General features: G+C 43.5%; 2 long non-coding RNA genes across 2 annotated transcripts in view; both read left to right on the top strand.

Annotated features, from left to right (window-relative positions):
• Positions 1 to 20,843, top strand: part of LOC310678116 — a 463,560-nt gene that overhangs the window by 395,070 nt on the left and 47,647 nt on the right. The gene's annotated exons all lie outside the window — the stretch shown is intronic.
• LOC310678124 overlaps positions 1 to 20,843 on the top strand; it is a 408,095-nt gene that overhangs the window by 382,145 nt on the left and 5,107 nt on the right. Inside the window, exon 2 of the long non-coding RNA XR_014511633.1 lies at positions 18,503 to 20,282. This is a non-coding gene — a long non-coding RNA (uncharacterized lncRNA). The remainder of the gene's footprint in view (positions 1 to 18,502; positions 20,283 to 20,843) is intronic.

Raw genomic sequence — 20,843 nt, 5'->3', positions numbered from 1 at the left:
GCGGCAGCTATGGCAGGAAACATATTAGATCCTGTTTTAGATTAACCCTACACTGGTGGCAGCATCAGCTGCTGCCCAACCCTCCTCTGTTTGTAAAACTCCAAAGCGGATCAGTTGACTTTTTTAAAATAAATAAAAAATTGTGCTATTTGCCAGAGTCTCAGAACTACAGCAGCTCTGTTGACATGAGTTCTACCAATAAATCCCATTGGCCTTGGTTCAGTGGTAGAGCTAGGCCCATGGATGCTCCTGCTTCTGTCCAGATGTGCAAAGAGCTAGGAGGGAGGCAAAGAAAGATACAGGGCAGACAAAAGAAAGCACTCATTCAGTCAGTGCGTAGTTGAACTATGGAATTCTGAAGACTTCTGAATTTGATCTTGGATAGCCTAGTGGCTGGTACAATGGGAGAAGACCTATGCAAAACAGGTGAGGCCAATGACATTTCATAAATCAAACTAATGACTGGTTGCATCCAGTGAAACTGTCCTGTTTGCTCAAGGACCTCCAATTATACAACAAAACTTCCCCTCCGATCCCCATGCACCACACACACAGCCAAAATCCAGTTCCAGAAGGTTGGGGAACCCCCAGAATAGATTTGGGGTTCACACAGGGAAAGTATGGGGGAGAAGAAGTTCTGTTGCACAAGCAAAAACCCTTGTGCGAATGGGATGGCTTTGTGGAATACAACGCACATTGCCCAAAAATATCTTGTCGCTTTTTCTCCTTCCAGAATTTTTTGAGAACTCTGTGTGGTAGATTGATAGATATAGTTATCCTAGGCTAATTGACCAAATATTTCAACAGAAACACACTCTGGAGCATTGTCTATCAATGAGAAATGGAAGTGTCAGAGGGCAGATGTTAAAGGTGAAACATCTGCATCCAATGGATCTTTTGCAATAATTTCAATTCCCTGCTAGACAAGGAGAGTAAAATAGCTTTGAAACCCCTTAGAGCCACTCTCACACTTTCCTATTTCTTAATATTGGGCCCTTTCAATATATAGGGCAGGTTGCTTTTGCTTTACCACCAAACCAGCCACATCCTTCACTTTGATGGCGAATAAATAGGCACTTGGCTTAATATGACAGCATTTCTCCTGTGAACTCCCGAGTAGTACTCCCACATCAGTTGAACTCTCCAGGGTCTGACATTCTCTCGAAAAAATGCTCTGTTGGCCATTTTTCATCTTGGCATATTACCACTCCAAGCCCAATCCATCGGTTTCTAGCTTGGGAAGTGATGTGTGCTTTATAATTGGGCGTGTATGTAGGTCACCGCTAACTCTTTGGACCCAGAAAAATGTTGCTCACACAAGAAAGGAGCCAGCTTCCCACATCCCAGGTGGACCACCTGGCTGGGTTCAACGGGTATTGCTTCTGAGACTGGCATCTGCAAGACTTTAAAAACCTCGAAAGTGTGCATAGGTTAGTTGCCTGGAGGAGCTATGAACAACAGCCTGTCTAACCGATGGTTTCAATAGTGCCAAATAAAGCATTATGAATAGGGGAGGGGAAATGGTTGCTCAGCTGCTGTAAAAAAAAATCTATTTTAAAAAATAGCTTTCCTCCAGTTTGCATAGATCCGATGTGAGGAACCTTTGTTCCTCCAGATGTTGCTAAGCCTGAAACATCCGCCATCCCTGGTGATTGGCCCATGCCTGCTGGGGCTGATGGGAACTGTAGTTTAGTGACATCTGGGTCACCTAAGGTGTTTCACATCTGGTGCTGATGCTGTGTGAAGATGTGGGTGTGTTTTTTCCTTAGTAGCACTTCTTTTCGTAAGCAGATTATTTTTCCCCAAGGGGGAGGAATGTCAAGATCTCACTAGCAAGAAACAAAAATTGTCTGCTGCAGTAGACATGAAGATACCCAATAGTTCTGGAAATCTGAACAGGAGCCCTCTTGTTCTTTTGCAGGGTCCACTTCTTCTTACTCTTTCTTGCAAAGGGTGATATTTCAGGAACCTAGCCAAATGGGAGCCCATCTTTTAAGACAACAGGTAATGACTGGCAACTTCTCTGCCCAGACTCTGAAGCTAAAAAAGTCCTCTTAACTAGCAGGAATGTGTTTCCACTACCTCCCAGCAACAGACAATGCTTTAGAGTTCATACAGGGATTTCTTGTCAATAAATTGGATCTCGGGGCTTTAGTGTCCTCATTCCAGATGAGTGGGGAGGGATGGGGAAACAGTGTCAGTTATACAAATGGTGAAGACTGGAGATAATAGCAGAGATTCCGGCTGGTTGGCTGGGAGACACAATGCAAGGGAGCAATCTGAACAAGCCCAGGGAGATAGCAAGTCAGGAGAAAGGATATTCATTTCTCATCCAGAGACCTTTTACAAATGATGTCCTCTTGACTTTCTCCCTTCCCACCCCTGATTATCAGAAAGCTTTCCAGGCTGCATTTGTGAGAGTGTCAAACTTCAAGGATATTCCAAAGAAACCTACAGCACCTCCTGGGCTCAAGTCATGACCAAAATGAGGGCAAAATTCAGGGCCAACCCAAGATGTTTTGCTTCTTGAGGTGGAGCAGCAAATGACATCCCATCCCACCTCAAGTCAAAGTGTATATCTATAGTACCTAAGGCCACTCACATTATTATCCTGGGTGAGACAGCATCTTCCAACTTTAGTGGACAGGGGCCACTAGGAGCTGTCCAGGGTCCTGATCTGCTTAAAGAGCCTTCGCTGATTCTGTGTGTTGCCTTCTCCTGGGAGCCCTGCAGAACAGGATAAGAGCTGGAGCATCTCCATTATATTCTGTCCAGCCTTTGCCTGAAGACCTCCAGTGAGGGAGACCACACCAGCCCTCTAGGGCATCACGTCCACTGTTGAATTTCTCTTACCATTGAGAAGTCCCTCCTAATATTGAACCAGACTATACCTCCCTATAACTTAAGCCCACTGGATCAACTCCTGCCCACCAGGCAGCAAAGAACATTATTTTCACCCTCATCTACGGACAGCCTGTCAGGTGTCCACAGTGTACTGTCCCTCTAGGACACTCTGTAGTAAGCATGGGAAGCCAGCTGTAGAGACTTACTCAGCCCAAGACAGACCCTTTGAGGCGCAGGGATCAGTGGAAGCTGGAGTAGCTCACATATCTCGGTGGTGGAAATTGGAAGCATTAAAATAGATCCCAATTCCCAGAATTAAAGCAGTCTGTGTGTGCCCACAAAGAGGCCATGAAATGCAGAGCAATCAAGGCTGGATTGTGAGTTAGGAGTTTTGCCATGGGAGGATAAATCTGTGAAGGTGGCACGTCAACCATCACGTGTGACTAACCTATACATGTGTGATTTGCTGCAAGTATGCATGGTTCCTGTGCCGCCTCCTAGCAATCTACGGATGGTTATCACCCATGCAGGTTTCAGGTGTAATTTTCTTTCTGTGTCAGGAAAATTGAAACAGGAAGTGTCCCCCAGTGACAAAATACATTGAAATGAAGGGTTTGGAGAAGAAAATGGAGCAATGTTTTGTGGAGAAAGAAACAAATGTTTCTCCTGGGGTCAGTGTTAGTCCTTTGGCACTTTGCGGAGCCAAAGGATGCTACTATATGGAAGGCAAATGTTATGATATGCAATTATTAATCCTGTTGAAAGTATGGAACACTTGCTGTCCAACTCACACTTACTTTTCGAACTTCGCTATAAAAATGCCCAAGTTTAAATAGCAACACTCATGGGCACGCAGGGTACATATGACCTCTGCAGTGATCACATTCTCCTTTCCTGATAGCTGCTTGTTTTCTTTACTAAAGAGAAGGCCAGTTATTTAAAAACACCATCCATAATCAAAGGCGGATTTTACTGAGACAGGCTGGTAACACTGAGACATTCACGCTGGCAAAGCTGGCAAGGAAATCACGACATAAGGCACAACTAGTTCAGCTTCCAACACCAGGATTTGACATGCTGAGGATGGAAACAATACTTATTAGATGGATATACATGGAGAATTTGGAAAGAAGCCTCTGTTCATTGGTGCTTCTTTGGTGCACAATGGTTAACTTTTTTAGATAGTGGAAAATTATGCAAGGAAAGTGTCCTGTTCTGCTTAAATGAATGCTGATTTTGAGGGAGGAAGATGCTACAGTACCATCTCAAAGACTTCCTGGCTTTTGTTTTATCTCATATAGAAAACCCTTTCTAACATACAACTGCCAGGCCTGCTGTATCTTCGAGAATTTTCTGCCGAACTTCTCTCATTACCCCAGATCACGTTGCATGATGCTAGCACAGACCAGCTGGGCCACTTGTTCCCTGCCACTCCTGAATTTAAAAGATGGGTTTGTTTCCTGAAGCTTTTCGAAAAGGACCTTCATCTTGTTTTTCTGCCTCTTGTTGTTTGGGTGTGATCCGAAGCAGAACATGGACCAGAGCGAAGCAGACAGCGCTTCCAGCTCTCCCATCCTTCTTGACATTGTAAACCTGTCTTGTAAAAGTAAAATTAAAGGCCTGAGTGCTGGCCCTGGAACTCTTGCTCTCTGGACATGTTTTAGCTACGAACAGCTCCAGCTCACAATGGCAGGGATTGCAGAAAGGAGAGGGAGGATAGCCAGCACTAAATTCCTTTTATATAAATCTGTTGATGGCATTTTATCATTTCCTGACAGTCTTCTATAAAAACCACTCAGCTACATTTACAAATTAAAAAATTAGTTTTATGAGAAAGATCCAGCTAATGGTGTAACTAAATCTAGTGAGCAGAAAGATTAGATACTTCTTCCTTTCCACTGCAATAAATTTATTAGGTAGCATCTTACCAGGGGGTTGGGGGGGGGGAGGCAGAGAAACAAAGAAGTCGAGTTGAGTGGCACTTCTCAAGGGTCAGCAATGCACCAACCAGAGACTTCTTTGCAGTGATGAAGCATGATTGGATGGGTTAGGGATGTACTTACACTTTATAGATCGCAAATATACTGCCTATAAATAAATGAGTGCCGAACTGGAGAAGGAGTTTAAGTACATGGAGCACTGGGCTGAATGCTGCGAGGAGAGACAGAAGGAATGAGCAAAGGGCTGGGGAGAATTACGGGGAGTACATACAGGCACACTCTCAGATCCTGATTTTTTTGGGGGCAGCAGGGGGCATGGACAAGATGCCCTGAGGCCAGCCCCCCCCCACCCTTCTTCAAGGAAATGAGGTCAGGCACTCAGAGTTAGAAGGGAAACTAATGTAATTCTAGGCTGCATCAACAGAAATTATAGTGTCCAGATCCAGGGAATTAATAGTACCACTTTATTCTGCCTTGGCCAGACTGGACCACTGTGTCTGGTTCAGGGCACCACATTTTAAGAAGGATATGGACAAGCTGGAACGTGTGCACAGGAAGGCGACCAGCAACAGACCACCATATTATTGTTTAACATCACCTTCAGCGCTTCAAGCCACCAAAACACTTTATTCTGTTGACTGCCATTTTGGCTATGTACTGCTTTATTTTAACCCAAGTTGGGACTCGGTGGTTTTTGGCCAATTTCCCCTGAAGCAATTAAAGGGAGCAGAGCCACAGTGCAATATCCCACAAGGCATGCAACGAGCTACAAACTGAAGATCTCTGGTATTATGCCTCTGTGGCCACATGTGGAACTCAGGAGTTGATGTAATACATAAACAGATTCATGCAGACTCCAGAGCCAACTTGGATTTCCGAGCAAACTCCCCTCTATCTATCTAATCTATCTATTTCACAAGATTTATATACCACTTAATTGTAAACCTTGAAGCAAGTTTGCAAAAAGAAGAAAACAATAAAATTATCAGTCATAATAGCTAAAAGTAGCTATTTAAAACTTTTTATAAAAAGAACAATAATAATCTAAAAACCAAATGACAACACATCTCAAGATTTTATGCATCTAGATAAAACAAAGATGTTTTTTAGCAAGTGTTGGGAGGGAAATACAGTAGTACCTCAGGTTAAGAACTTAATTCATTCTGGAGGTCCGTTCTTAACCTGAAACTGTTCTTAACCTGAGGTACCACTTTAGCTAATGGGGCCTCCCACTGCCGCCACACGATTTCTGTTCTCATCCTGAAGCAAAGTTCTTAACCCTAGGTACTACTTCCGGGTTAGCAGAGTTTGTAACCTGGAGCATCTGTAACCTGGAGAGTCTGTAACCTGAGGTACCACTGTACAGTGAAGGCACCTGCATCATGTCAATAGGCAGGGAAATCCAAAGTTTGTATTTATTATGACCAGAAAACAAGTATTACACGGCATGTTCTCTGCCACTTTGCAGAGAAAAATATCTTCTCCTGCCTCTCAAGCAACTGCAGTGTCTAAGGACGACCTAAAGCAGCCCCTCCCCCTCCCATTGTCAGATTTTATTACAAAGCAGAATGTGGTCCAGATTGTGGCAGAGAACCAAAACTGTCAGAGGGGCTCTTAGAAAGGGTGCTTTGGAAAAGGAGCTGAAGCAGCAATGGCTCACACTGAGCGACATCTTGTTTGGGGGATCATCCAACACGAGCCTGCAAACATCTGCACGAAAACAACAATGCCTATGTTTATTTCTTAGCTTATTCCCTGAAAGTTTAGTCTTTCCATTTGCGGTCTTTAAAGATTACTCTGGGATGGAGAGAGAGAAAAATAATACGGCATAATGAATCAAGGCCTTAAGAGGCAGATAAGCAGCGGGCGGCTGGTTGGAGGAGAGAGCGTCTCCTGATTTAATTAAAGTCTTAAAAGATACTCCAAGAAACAAAATCCATTCAAGCCATCAATGTGATAAAAAGACTGCGAGTTTCCATCTACTCACCTGTCTGCCTCATGAATCTCCTTGCTAGGAAAAGTAAAGCAAAGATGTGGTCTTCTTTCATTTAATTCTTCAAACCAGCAATTTTCTTGCAAGCACTACAGTTTTACTGCTCCCTGGAAACACTAATGGGAGCAACGCATGAGCAGTGAGAGGAGGAAAATGCTTCAAAGCAATGCCAAGGCCAAGGTGCATCAAAGCCCTGAGAGGTAATTGAAGACATGCTATTCGTCGGAGGACAAGGCATGTGTTCTGATCTAAAGCTTCAGAGACGGGGGAGATTACTGAAGGCAGTGGCACTCTGCCAACCAAGTTCACTCCGGCGTAACTGAGAACAGATATACACACTATGCAGCTCACACAACTTTGAACACGAGCTTGAGGCTGGTGCCTCCGGACTAAATCCCTCCTAAACATCTATTTGGCTGGATGTCTGGAGTATGTCAGAAGTCTGTTCTGCAGGCCCCAAATAGACAGGTTCTTCCAGCTTTCATGCAAGGGTGATTTTGTTCAAATGATTATATAACACGAGCAAAAAAAAGGATGGGTGGGAATAGGGAACCTGGGTTTTCTTTCCCCCCATCTCTTGCAATGCCAGAAGGCAACAGATATCATGGCACAGGTTAAGTGTCATCCTAGAGACCCTTGTTTACATTCAAGTCTACGAGACGGACCACTCTTTCTTGCCCAGCCTGCACCACATTGTTCAATAGTAACAGTGCACTCTCAACCATGCCTACTCAGATGTTAAGCCCTGCTGAATTCATTAGGGCTTATCTCTATGTCTGCATGGTTAAGATTGTGCTGAAAATCCATCTTATCTGGTGTTCCAAGATTTCTGCATTCCCTGCTGATCACAGGAGCAACATGATAATATCTCAATAAAAGCCAGCTCCTGTCACATGCTGTCATGACCAAGAAACTGAATCTAGAGTGGATCCATCCATGCGAGATGTCTGGACTCTGCTACACAGAGGTTTGCTTGGTTCCTGGTGGCTCCCACTCAAGGGCCAAGAGCCATAGCTCAGTGGTAGCTTGCCTGCAGAAGGCCCCAGGTTCTACGGTGGTACCTTGGGTTACAGACACTTAAGGTTACAGACTCCGCTAACCCAGAAATAGTACCTTGGGTTAAGAACTTTGCTTCAGGATGAGAACAGAAATCTTGCTCCAGTGGCGTGGCAGCAGCAGGAGGCCCCATTAGCTAAAGTGGTGCTTCAGGTTAAGAACAGTTTCAGGTTAAGAACGGACCTCCAGAACGAATTTAGTTCTTAACCTGAGGTATCACTGTATCCCTAGCATCTGCAAATAGGCCTGGGAGAAAACACCACCTGAAATCCTGTGAGGGCCACTGCCAGTCGATATAGGAAATACTAAATTGGCCAATGGTCTGCCTCTGTATAGGGCAGCTTCCTATGAATTCTAAATGAGAAGGTGAAGAATGGAGCAAAATTTGCTTAGCACATTAGACACTCTGCCAAGAATCCCCGATATAGGCATCCATGTATCATTCGCCCTCGGATATTATACCAGTAGGCATGTATCTGAGTGTGCTAATCTGATGAATGAAGCCAATGGGATAAATGGGGTTCTAAAATTATCCTGCGGATCACAATAGGAACAGTCAAATAAGTCACTGCTTGGCAGGATATGCAGAGGGATTCATTTCACTGATCGTTGTGATGTAAAATTAAACTGCAAAAAATAAATAAATCACAAGGTATCTTGCGACCAATTAATTCATAAATAGATGAGTAAATTATTCAGTGTGAATTTTTCACTCAGATTTGTTCGCTCTGTTTACTTTTTTCACGCTTGGTGAAGACTAAACTGTGGACGATAGTTAAGTGTTGTTGCTTTTTTACCTTTACCCGTGTTGCTCTTCGTTGTGCCACGCAATACGATGCATGTTTAATCAGAAGGAAATTAAGTTCACAATTGCAGGGCAGTAAGACCATTCAGCTAAAGGCTTATTTCTGAAAAGGCATGTATAGGATTTCCCTGTTAAGTGTGCAGTCGTGTGGCCCAATCCCATGCATTTTTTCACAGATGTGAATTTCATTTCACAATTACATTCGCTTGATGGCTTCATGCCCACTGTCTCCCTTTTCTTCACCCAAATCCAGAAGTGCTCCTTTCAGTCGAGTGCATATTTCCCTCTCTCTCTCTTTTAAAGTTTCATTGAGAAATAAAACCAGCAAGAATGGAGGCTCCTCAGGATCTGACGTAGTCAATTTCCACACACTGTATGGAGGTTGAGGAAGAAACTGGAATCAGGAGTTTGGAGATTCTCCAGTACACTTTTTTAACTTTCCTCATTTATTCCCTGAGTCAAACCACCCATTGACAAAGTCAATGCTCAAGCATCCAAGCATGACAGATGTCTGAAGAGTTTCTTTTCTGTCTCCCACCACTTACTGAAGGATTATCTGCAAATAGGAAAATGTAATGTGTAAAACAGCTCTCGGAATCCATATAGTTTTGGAACCCATCTGCAGTACAATCAATATCGTGAATCCATTTGCAGCCATGCTTTTGAGTAGCAAGTCTGGATAACAAAATGAATCTAACACGCCATCTTGTCATTGCAATATGGCGGGCTCTGTTAGTTAGAAGCAAAAATGTCTAAAATTGTTTCATTCCTGCTGGATGCCCATGTAAGCTGAGTGATGGAAAAGGTACCACTCATTCTGTTCAGAAACTATGTGCAATAAAAGCAACGGTTGGGAGCAATCTGATTCTATAGATGCAGTCCATACATCCACCACAGACCTTTTCTACAAGCAGCTCTGTCAATTGCTGCCAAATCTCCATCGCTGAATTTGAACATGCTAGTGCACCTTGGTTTGATCCCTGCTGCCACCTAGAGGTAATAAATATAGAAACCAATCTGCCTTAATTAACAGAACAAATGGGAGAATATTAACAAGATGAGAAGAACTCAGCAGGAAACAGTCAATTGGTGCTATTTAGTAGTTGGCTCAATATGTTGTTTTCTAGATTGTGAGCCCCTTGGGGCAGGGAGCAGCCCTCACTTTCTCTGTAAAGTGCCTTGTATATGGGTGGTGGCGGCAATCGTAATAATTCTTCACAAAGATCACAACCATTACCAGCAGGGCTGATATTCTAATTGGTCGATTCATAATGTAGACAAAACATGATGTTGATATACCCACCTAGACTGTGATGTACTAAGGTCACGGATGCTCACGCAGAATGGAAAGAGGCACTGGGTGGCACAGAGAGTGGGGAAGGGACAGAGAAAGTGAGAGAGGGAGAGCTCTTGCATTGATGCAAAGCCCTTTCACTTTTGATTCTAGCTCCATCCTCCATCAGCTCAGAATACTTTTCCCATGAGTCTTAAGGAAAAGGCTCCTCACTCTGGTTTAGTGCTATGCACACAGATAGGAAGAAACTGCTGTCAGTCTTTGGTTCACACACACACACACACACACACACACACAACCTTCCTCCTCCCACCTTGCCAGGGGGGAGGCTTTGGCAGAGCTTAGTTTTACTTTGCATGCAACCTGGCTCATCCCTCTGGCATGTGAACCCAGTTTCTAAATAAAACAACTTCAAACCACGGTTTCTGAAGCCGGCTTGTTTCACTCACCAGCAGAAGCTCTCCAGGGTTTCCAACAATGGAGATCCTGGGTATTGAACCTGCAAAGCAGATGCTCTACCACTTGAGCGATGGCCCTTCATATTACTATCTAAAGTGCACACACACGTCATAAGATGATTAAGTTCAATCTGCAATTATCTAACTGCACTGCTGGAATCCAGGGCAAAACATACTCTATTTACTTAAGGTGCACAGCTTTGTATTGGGGTGGAAGAAAGACCCTTGCCCTCATTTCTTTGGCCACTGGCCTCAATTTTGCCATTGGTTCATTACCCGACCCTTCACATATTTTTAATGTTAAAATCTTAATTTAAATGAATTTGCGTGTGTGACACACACATACATGCCTATTCCTTTCTCTTGTCATTTTGGGTGGTAAGGATGCTTATGTGATGGGGGTTTGGCATGGCACTGCTTTTCAAATGGCATTTTAAAGTGACTGTCTCATTTTGTTAATCCTGCTTTAAATAGAGCTTGCGTGTAATCCCCCAGGTGGAAAGGTGCATCGAACATTACAATGGATTATGATGTGACAAAATGTGGACCAGTGAGATAACTGCCACAGTTAATTTCCTGCCTTCTCTATGTAAACCTCACCTTTGGCCCTTCTGTCTGAGTGTTGACTGTTTCCTGTGCTTGAGTGTGCTCAAGAGATTAGGATGCTCTTCCCACTGCTGCTGCCCCCCCCCAAAAAAAAAACTCTTTGGGAAAAATGCATATTCCTACCCACCCCAAAAAAAGCATCTGGTGCATGGAGGTGTGATTTATATAATCAGTTCTGACTTTGAGAAAAACATGTCACGTTGCACATTGTTCAGAATGGTCTGCTTTGTGGGCCAATTCTCTTGTTTGCAAATATTAATAATCAAACACTTCCCATGGTGCTAGTCCTGTCTATGCCTCCATTGCTTTTGAGAGACTTCCCCTTTAGTGGAAGGAATTTGTAATGTGTTAGTTCTCACTGGGTACCGGGGAGGAAAAAATAATCCCTAAATAAATTAACCAATGAAAAGTTGCCATTTCTTCCCCTCAAGGAACACGCTGGATGAATAAGGTTTGATCAGTTTTACATGCAGTCTGAGACGTTGCAAACATTTTTTTTCCTCTCCCCTTCAGATAAATTATTTGACAAATCTCAGCATCATTCATCCAATGTATTCACTGAGTACTATTTGACCTGCTCTGTTTTACATCGGAATTAGACTGCGAGGCTTTCCCAACTCCATGAGAATAATTCAGTGAGCCAGCTTCTGTGTTTCTTTCTTGACCCAGATCTCTCTCTTTTTTTAAGCCAATTATAAATAGTGAAGCTGCAGCACAACACCTGCAACTAGTGGACCAGTGATATGAGGAGGCTGGCGTGAATAAGAAGGAGCCTCTCTGCCCCCATTCCTCATCTGATGGGAAGGTTCAGCTGGCAGAAAGAAAGACTGGTGCCATTCTACATGTTTGACACAGTCAGTACAGTAGTGGCAAGTTCAGAAGTGCAGGACCTTTTTTTTTTTTTTTTTTTAGAAGAAGAGTTTGGATTTGATATCCTGCCTTTCACTCCCCTTCAGGAGTCTCAAAGCGGCTAACATTCTCCTTTCCCTTCCTCCCCCACAACAAACACTATGTGAGGTGAGTGGGGCTGAGAGACTTCAGAGAAGTGTGACTGCCCCAAGGTCACCCAGCAGCTGCATGTGGAGGAGCGGAGACGCAAACCCGGTTCCCCAGATTACGAGAATACCGCTCTTAACCACTACACCACACTGGCTCTCTGCAGGACCTTTTTATGACAGTTGCAGCCATGCCCTCTCACAGCCAGATGCCCCTCTAAGATTATTCAACCTTCTAAGATTATGCAGTAATAATAATTAGGGATGCAACAATCGATGCAGATCTCCATGTATTGCCTTTCATCTAGATCTAATATTTTCTGTGCAGGAATGCACAGGCAAATGATTTGGAGTGCTCCAATATCTTCTTTTTGGAGTGACTCAAGTTGTGTTTTCCACGAAGTTCCTTTGTAAGTAGCAGAACTCTCGCACTGTTCTTGTGAAACTGAATAGTCCCTTGTGTTTTCAGTGTTCCTAAGTGGTTAGCATTGGAGCATAGAGAACAACTCTTCTGTGTTCTTCCCACACGCCTTCTCCAGAATGACCCTAGGAAACAATCCTCAGTGGTTGACTCACCTCCTTCCACTCAGTCAACCCAAAGGGTGAGAAGACTTTGGACTAGATGGGTCTTTGGTCTTATCCAGCAAGGTTCCTGTTATTTTGGTTACATTCTTAATATACACACAAACTACATTGTCTTATGAGAAACGCAGTAATTCAATGGTAGGAGCACATTTAATCCCTTGTGTCTCCAGGTGGGGTAGAGAAACACTCTTGCCTGGAGACCTGCTGCTAGTTGGTGTTCACAATACTGAGCCAGAGGGACCCATGGCCTGACTTGGCCTAAGGCAGCTTCCTATAGCTCAGTCGGTAGAGCATGAGACTCTTAATCCTGTGGGCTGAGGCTGTTTAGGGCTTAAGAGGTCAACACCAATGCTTTGAACTGTGTTCAAAAATGTACTGGGAGCCAATGTAGATCTTCTAGGACCAGTGTTATACGGTCTCAGCAGCCACTCCCAGTCACCAGTCTGGCAGCCACATTCTGGATTGTGGTTTCCAAGTCACCTTCAAAGGTAGCCCCATGTAGAGAACATTGTGGTAGTCCAAGCTGGAGATAACCAGAGCATGCACCACTATAGTGAGGCAGAGTGCAAACAGGAAGGGTCTCAGCCAACAGACCAGATGGAGCTGGTAGACAGCCACCTATGTTCCTATGACCGCTTTGCTTAGCTGGGATCACCTCCTGTGATGACAAACAGAGATCTCTAGATATCAAGGCACTATCTTCTAACAGGTAGGTAGCTGTGTTGGTCTGCCGTAGTCGAAACAAAATAAAAAATTTTAAAAATCCTTCCAGTAGCACCTTTCAGACCAACACATGCACACGAAAGCTCATACCAATATCAAACTTGGTTGGTCTCTAAGATGCTACTGGAATGAATTTTTTATTTTGTATTTTGTATCTTCTAACAATTAGCTTCCTTTGGAGAAACATCAACCAGCCACCCTTGGCCATTAAAAAGCAAAGGAATGGTCCCAGAAGCCAAAATAGTATTTATATTTCATTTCCCCTAAGTCCTCAAAGCTCTTGCCATATATTATCTTGTTATCTTTACATCAACCCTGCAAATACATCCATAATTCAACCGCTCATATCTTCACTATAGGACAAAAAGGGCTGGCACCCAAGGGAACAAGTCATAATTGACAGATCAATGTCTTTAACGGCTATCAAGACCGGGTGAGAGAGACATTCCAAAAATCAGATTATTATTACTTTTCTAAAAGGCAATGAGCAGGCTTGCACTTGGAACAATCAGGGCAGCTGAGAGTCCAGAGGCAACCTAGCGAAACGACAGTAGAGATTAATAAGGGTTGAGAGAAATGTCAACATGTGGGCGAAAGGAAGCCTCCTAAGGTCTCGCAGAACTCCACCCTCCAAGCCAGGCTATGGTTTATTAAGATTCAATGAGCCAAGGGTTTATTAAGCAACATGCTCAATCGCTGAATCTACAAGCATCATCAAATTTCATTGGAACAAACTATCACCGGCTGATGCCAAGGGCACATTTCTGCTTCCAGCCATGTCTTTAGGTTCTAAATTAACCTTTTCACAGCTGCCAGGCACCACAGTGGCTGTGTTTTGCTTTTTTAAAAAAAAAATAGCAAATTAGATACACATCTTTGCCTCCTGCGAGACTCGGGATGCAAGAACCCTTGAAAATTGCTGTGTCCACTGCTGCTGCAACATAGCAGCCATTCTTCACAAGTTTCTGGCTGGTTGTTTTCCTGGCTGTAGGCTGCACCTGAAAGAAGAGTCAGGGTGGGATGGGATGGGGTATCTCGCTCCTTGTTCTTAGCGAGGTCAGCCTCTTGATTGACAAGTTGACATGTCCAGCTGACAGATCTGTCGAGGGCTTTCAGTGGCCTCTAGCTAAGCAGTTTCAGTGCATCATTCACTGTGCTCATTTGATTCCCTGCAAGGGAAATACAAGCCACCTTCTGATATACTAGTAGATATTTGAGAATAGTCCTTCGCTTTCCTTCTCAACTGTGTGGCGTTCGTACAGAGCCCCCAGTCGTCTCACGGACTATTGACCCGTACACCACTAATCCAGGGAGAACCAACCAGGTTCTCCCCAGTAAGTCACTTAGTCTCAGTCGGGTTCTCAAGTTAACAACGGAGATTGTAGTTTATTGCAAACACAAATAAACTTTAAATGCATTCGAAACGCTGTTAACCTTTACCCTCTTAGTCTTATTTTATCCCATCTCTAACTCTTCTACCTCCCCTCACACAAGAACCAACTGCACTAACTGTCTCTCTGCTTCCATCTGTTTTCCAACTGCTTTCTCAACTGCTGTTTCCCCAACTGTCTTTCCCCTACCGTCTAAACCTCTGGCTAAGCCTTTTAAAAACAGGTAGGCTCCACCTCTGGGCTTTCTCTCCCCCTGTACAGGCATTTCCAAAAGAACGGGCAAACAAACTGTTACTTATTTTTATTTGTGTCAACGTTGTTGACTGGCTAAATAATTTTTTGCTGTTGATTGATTAACACACTGCCTCTGGTGAAGTCTGCCTCTTCAGACTTTCTGTTGCATTTGACATCCAGTCTGGTGGAAAGTTCTAGCAAACTCCAAAGGTTGCACATGACTTTGCGACATTCTGGCTGTTCCTAATCAAGGTGTTATCATGCTGTGGCTTTGGGGGTTGTTGTAATGGGCCATCAATTTTTATGTGCCTTGTACTATGTTGTCCTGGGCCTTGCAGGAGAGGGAACTTTAATCCAGAAGGAAAATATCTTCTGAAATAAGAAAGCAGCGTAACTTGGGGGACAGTTAGCATGCACACTAACTTTTTTCTCACCCAGTTTTAATGTATTTATGTGGGTGAAGGGATGATTGGTTGCAAGTCACTTTGGGTTTCCTTAGGCAAGAGAAAGTGACTAAAAATTCATTAAATAACAATAACTTTCCCTTCCCTCTTCTTTCCCTGTGTGCCCCACATGCCCCCTAGCCCTGGAATCTGCTGTGGGGGGGGGGGGTTGAAAAAACAAACCCAGAACCGATTTGGACAACACAGTGAGAAGAGGAAGTTTCCTTGTGCAAGCAGACATCATTGCAGGAATGGAAGGACTTAGCTGGATGCAAGCCCTCTCTCTCCACCGAGATGGCATGTGCACATCTCATAGCAATCTCCATCATGTTGTTTGTTGTTTTAAATGTGCTTTTGGCTTTATTCTTAATTGTATTGCTTTTCCCCTTTGGGAGGAAGTGTGGGATAAAAAAATATTAATAAATAAGTGGAAGAATCTCAATTAATCAGCAGGCAGATTTCCTCTTCCAATGTAACTATTTTCAGTATGCAGGTGGATGGCACTATCTTAGGGTGTTCCCAGGAAGCCTGTTTATTGTTTGTTTGCTCTGATTTGTTTGCAGGGAGGTTAGATGATGCTTGAAAGCAAGTGTCATCCCACACTTTCCAATTTCCTGTCACTTTCCTTATTGCAAAAAGGCTGGCTCTTTGGAGAGGAGGGTTGTTGCACCAGACCTCCCTATGAACTATAATTGTGTGACCTGAATTTGTCCATATGTGATTGGGTCCCACCTGAAAATACCAACACTCTGGAAGCATCCCTTTGGAGATGAATTCTACTCTCTCCCTCCCCATGGATCTTCTGAGAGGCTGCGATTCTTTTATTCATCTACTGTTCAGAGGAATATTTTCATTTGTTCTGATTTGCAATAGTTAAGGAATTATATTGTTTGTTTTTGATGTTGTGAGCCACTTTGGAGTGTAGATCATCCCTGACAAGTGGCATGATAGATTCACTTATTTATTAAATCTTATTAGATCTTCTAACCCTTAGAATGGGAAATGAAAGATGAGCCTGTGAAATCATATATGATTAATCTGGCAAGGGATGTGGGGCACAATATTGAGTTTACACTATGGGAAATGAACCTGAAATATACTGCGTGTTACATATTGAAGTAAAGCCACATGAAAATGTTCCACAAATGGTATTTAACGCCAAGTAGACTAGTGAAAATGTTTAAAGCTAGGACAGGCAAATGCTTGAAGTGTAAAGAGGTAGAAGAATCATTTTACCGCACGTGGTGGTTCTGTAAAGTAATCAAGGAATTCTGGGAAATGATTCATAACAAATTAAAAATATTTCAGAGAACAGTTCCCAAGAAACCAGAAGCTTTTCTTCTGGGAATAGTAACAACATAATTCCCCCAATATGTTTTTGGTTTTTTTAATTATGTATGCCACTACAGCAGCCTAAATTTTGCTTGCACAAAAATGGAGAACAGGTGTAGTATTGACCATGAAGGAATGGCACTTTAAGTTGTTGGAATATGCGGAGCTGGTGGGTCTGACCAGTAAGACAAGAGAACAAGATGGTGAAGAATACAAAAAGGACTGGAAAATGTTTGTAGACTGTTTTAAAAATCAGTATAAACAAGTGAAGAGATTAGCAGGACTTGAATAAATTCAGCAGTATAAGTGGAAGTAGGAGTAGTAAGAAGAGTAGAACTTGGTAACTTGGAAGAGAGGGAAAAGAAAATATATCAGAGAAGGAGAGGAAGGGAAATCCTTAGGTGTTTTGTGTTGTGTCCTTTGTTTTTCGTGGTTTTGTTTTCATTTTTCTTCATTTATTCTTTACTTTCTTTTTCTTTTTAATTGTATGTAAAAACACATAATAAAAATTACTTTCAATTAACCCAACTGATTAATTGACAAAGCACTGCAGCTGCAGGAGGAGCTGCCGAAAATGTCAGGGCAGCATTGCAGATGGTTTTATGGCACCGGGGAAGCAGAGAAAGGTAAATCAAAGCTGGCTTGTGAAAGGTAAGTGGTGTTCCATTGAAATATCAGTAGGCCTGTGCCAAAGAAAGCAGGCGCCATTGTATCAAAGCACGGCGAGCTGCCTTTTCCCCTTCCTTCCAAAGAAAACCAAGCTCCTGATCCCGCAATATTAAAAACAAACAAACAGCTAGCTCTCTCAGGTACCTTCCTCAGAGCAATCACATATTTCACCCTTCCATGTATAATAGCTTTTGTTTCAGCTAGCCAATTCATAATGTGCTTTACCTTCCCAGAACTCTGTTTTTGTGTGTTCCCATTTCTAACCACTCTTCCGGGTATTTGCAAACCCCTCTCTCCTATACCTCTTGAAAGAATTGCTTTTCAGTGATTGCAAAGCATGGGGTGGGGAGCCTCTTGTGTTTGGAAGCGGTGAGAATCAGTTCACTTGAGAAAACATGCTCAGCAGAGAAAAGGGAGCTTGAGAATCCCTGGATTCAGTTCAAGCCAAGCCAGGGCAAAAAGTTGGCATCAGACAGTTGCTAGAGCCAATCCCCAGCATGGTTGAAGCTGACTTGGTGGTAGGGAGGAAGAAAATGCCTCCTGGCTCATCTAGAACATGGTTCTTCTGAACTGCAACAGTTTCAATCCAAATTAGCTCAAAAGAACAATGAATTCCTGTCCTGTTCTCAGGCTTTCTCTTTTTGCTCACCATCACCTCCATTTTCTATTGTGTATGTAACTTGAAGAGCAGGGAAATGATGTGTTGATTTCCATTGTAAACTTGGCTGAGCAGACGACCTGCTTATATTGTCCTCATTGCTTAAACTTGGGTCTCCAGCTGTTTTTTGGACTATAGCTCCCATTATCCCTAGCTGGCAGGACAAATGGTCAGGGATGATGGCGACTGTAGTCCCACGTTTGAGAAACACTGGTCCAGTTTCTGGCATTTGCTCCACAAGGAACTGGCCATGGTGCTGATTTCCTGCAGTTAGGTCTGCCTTCCGCTGAGTTTCACCAGCACTCCTATAAGGTCCTGGTCTGAAATACAGATAGAGAGAAACACACATACAGCAGTACCTTGGGTTACATACGCTTCAGGTTACAGACACTTCAGGTTACAGACTCCGCTAACCCAGAAATACTACCTCGGGTTAAGAACTTTGCTTCAGGATGAGAACAGAAATCATGCTCCAGTGGTGCGGCAGCAGCAGGAGGCCCCATTAGCTAAAGTGGTGCTTCAGGTCAAGAACAGTTTCAGGTTAAGAACGGACCTCCAGAACGAATTAAGTTCTTAACCCGAGGTACCACTGTATCATCATCACCAGCACCACCAACACAGCAGTCCTTTTGCTAGTAATAATATAAAATAGATTCCCAACAGATGAGGCTGTTTGGTTCTGATGAGGTGGCTCCCGCCTTCTGACATGTCGTTTTCCACTGTCCTTTGCAATCGGCAGATATCTTTAACCTTCTGGGGTTGCCATGCTCTGGCACACAGTTCCTGCCATGTTTTTCCCCCCTCTGCCGACAAACAAATCATTCTGTGACTGAAATCACCGCTTGAGCATCCTTTCGAAAAACAAATTGCCGAGGAGACAGTAATCAATTCTGTGTCTCCATGTTATTACAGCTATAACCGACCCCTAAAAATTAACCTGTCTTTTGGGAATGCCCTTCAGCCAGAAGTGAGCAAATCTTATAAGAGAAGATTCAGCCTTGTCCCAGTCAAAGCAAGGGATGAGGTTCTCCACTCTTCCTGCAAAACGAGGAGCTTGCAGATGGCTTGCGGTGCATCTAGCAACAAATCTATGCACGTCCAAATAAATCCACCTGAACTTTAAAAATGAGGAGGGGCCACCACTGAACAGGACAGCGCCTGCTTGCATGCAGAAGGCACTAGGTCCAATCCATGGCATTACCAGCATTAAGGGGCAAGGGAACCCGGCCACAGCATCTGAAATCATGCCTGAAACTATGGAGAGCTGCTATCAACCAGAATAGGCAGCACTTTTTTAATCACAATTCTATCCTGCCTTTGCTCCAAAAGGAGCCTAGGACAGCAAACAACCAAGCAGTGAAACAATGCAATAAAAAAAAAGTTAATTTTAAAAATATTGATGGCTTTTGATAAATATACTGCAATGGTGTGCAGAAATAAATAGTCCAACGAGACTGCTGTTTGAAAGGATAAAGAAAACTTGGGTATAGGTTTTACATGTGGTCAAGATGGAGCCAAGTAGTTAACACGAGCAGAAGCTGACTCATATTCATAACCAGGCATCCCCAAACTCGGCCCTCCAGCTGTTTTGGGACTACAACTCCCATCATCCCTAGCTAACAGGACCCGTGGTCGGAGATGATGGGAACTGTAGTCCCAAAACAGCTGGAGAGCTGAGTTTGGGGATGCCTGCTCATAACAGACCTTGGAGAAGAAGCAGAAAGGAAGTAAGCCTGAGAGGATGTGATCTACTTTACCAACAAGCATACTAAAAGTGAGTGGATCAGTGAGCAACAGGTTGCCTGTCTGTCTATCACCCTCTACTGGCTCAGGTACCTAAGTGCAAGCATTGCTGCTTTCCTTGCCTCACCTAATAGATTTAGCTTTGGACAAGGCAGCAGAGGACAAGTCTTCAGTTATCTTCTCAGCAGCTGTGCAGGGTTAGGCCAAATGCTGTAATGTGGAAGTACACGGGCAACTGCAAAGGAAAGCCAAAAGGCAAGTGCTTGATTTGTAGCTTTTCATATATGATAACGCAGGGGTGAGATGCTGGGTGTAGTTCTGAAGATGTCCACCACTATTACTGCCACCAGCATGGCACACACACGCTTGCCTTCTTCCCCCAGGTCTCATGCAGGGGTGCTTGGGAAATCTGAATCATGTCCATCCCATTGCAAATGGATCTTACCTCTGCCTCCTGGACTAATGTGCGGATTGGAACATAATTATTCTTTGGATTTCACACTTCTCCAAAGGGTGCGTTGCTGTTCTTGATTCAGAAGAATGTGCCAATGTGCATTTAAAATGGGTATTTTAGGATCAAACACATTTAGAAATGCATGCACTGAAACGCATTTATTCGTTCCTTCAACTTTGAAGTGTTTTACCGGAAAGAGAATGGAGTGATGTAGTGGGTGTTAAGGAGATTGGTGAGCAATTCCATACTCGGAGGTTGCGTGCTTAGTTTTGTGCAGTGCGGACGTGTGGTTCGGTGTGGTGTGAATATGCAGATGAATGATTTTGGTGATCATACTTTGTTGCTTTAAAAATATATTTATGATATGTTTAGGGTGTTTCGTTGCCTGTTGATGTTCCCTGGACTGTTACATTTTGCATATGGTTACATTGCTTTGAGGAATGTATTTAATGAAGTTACATGTGGGATTGTCATGATTAATAGTGGCCATAGTAAGGTAAAGGGACCCCTGACCATTAGGTCCAGTCGTGGCCGACTCTGGGGTTGCGGCACTCATCTCACTTTACTGGCCAAGGGAGCTGGCATACAGCTTCCAGATCATGTGGCCAGCATGACTAAGC

The sequence above is a fragment of the Podarcis tiliguerta genome (assembly GCF_965153285.1).
Source record: "Podarcis tiliguerta genome assembly, chromosome: 5".
NCBI lineage: Eukaryota > Metazoa > Chordata > Lepidosauria > Squamata > Lacertidae > Podarcis > Podarcis tiliguerta.
The sequence above is the reverse complement of the archived record's forward strand: the minus strand, read 5'-3'. Positions and strand labels throughout refer to the sequence as shown.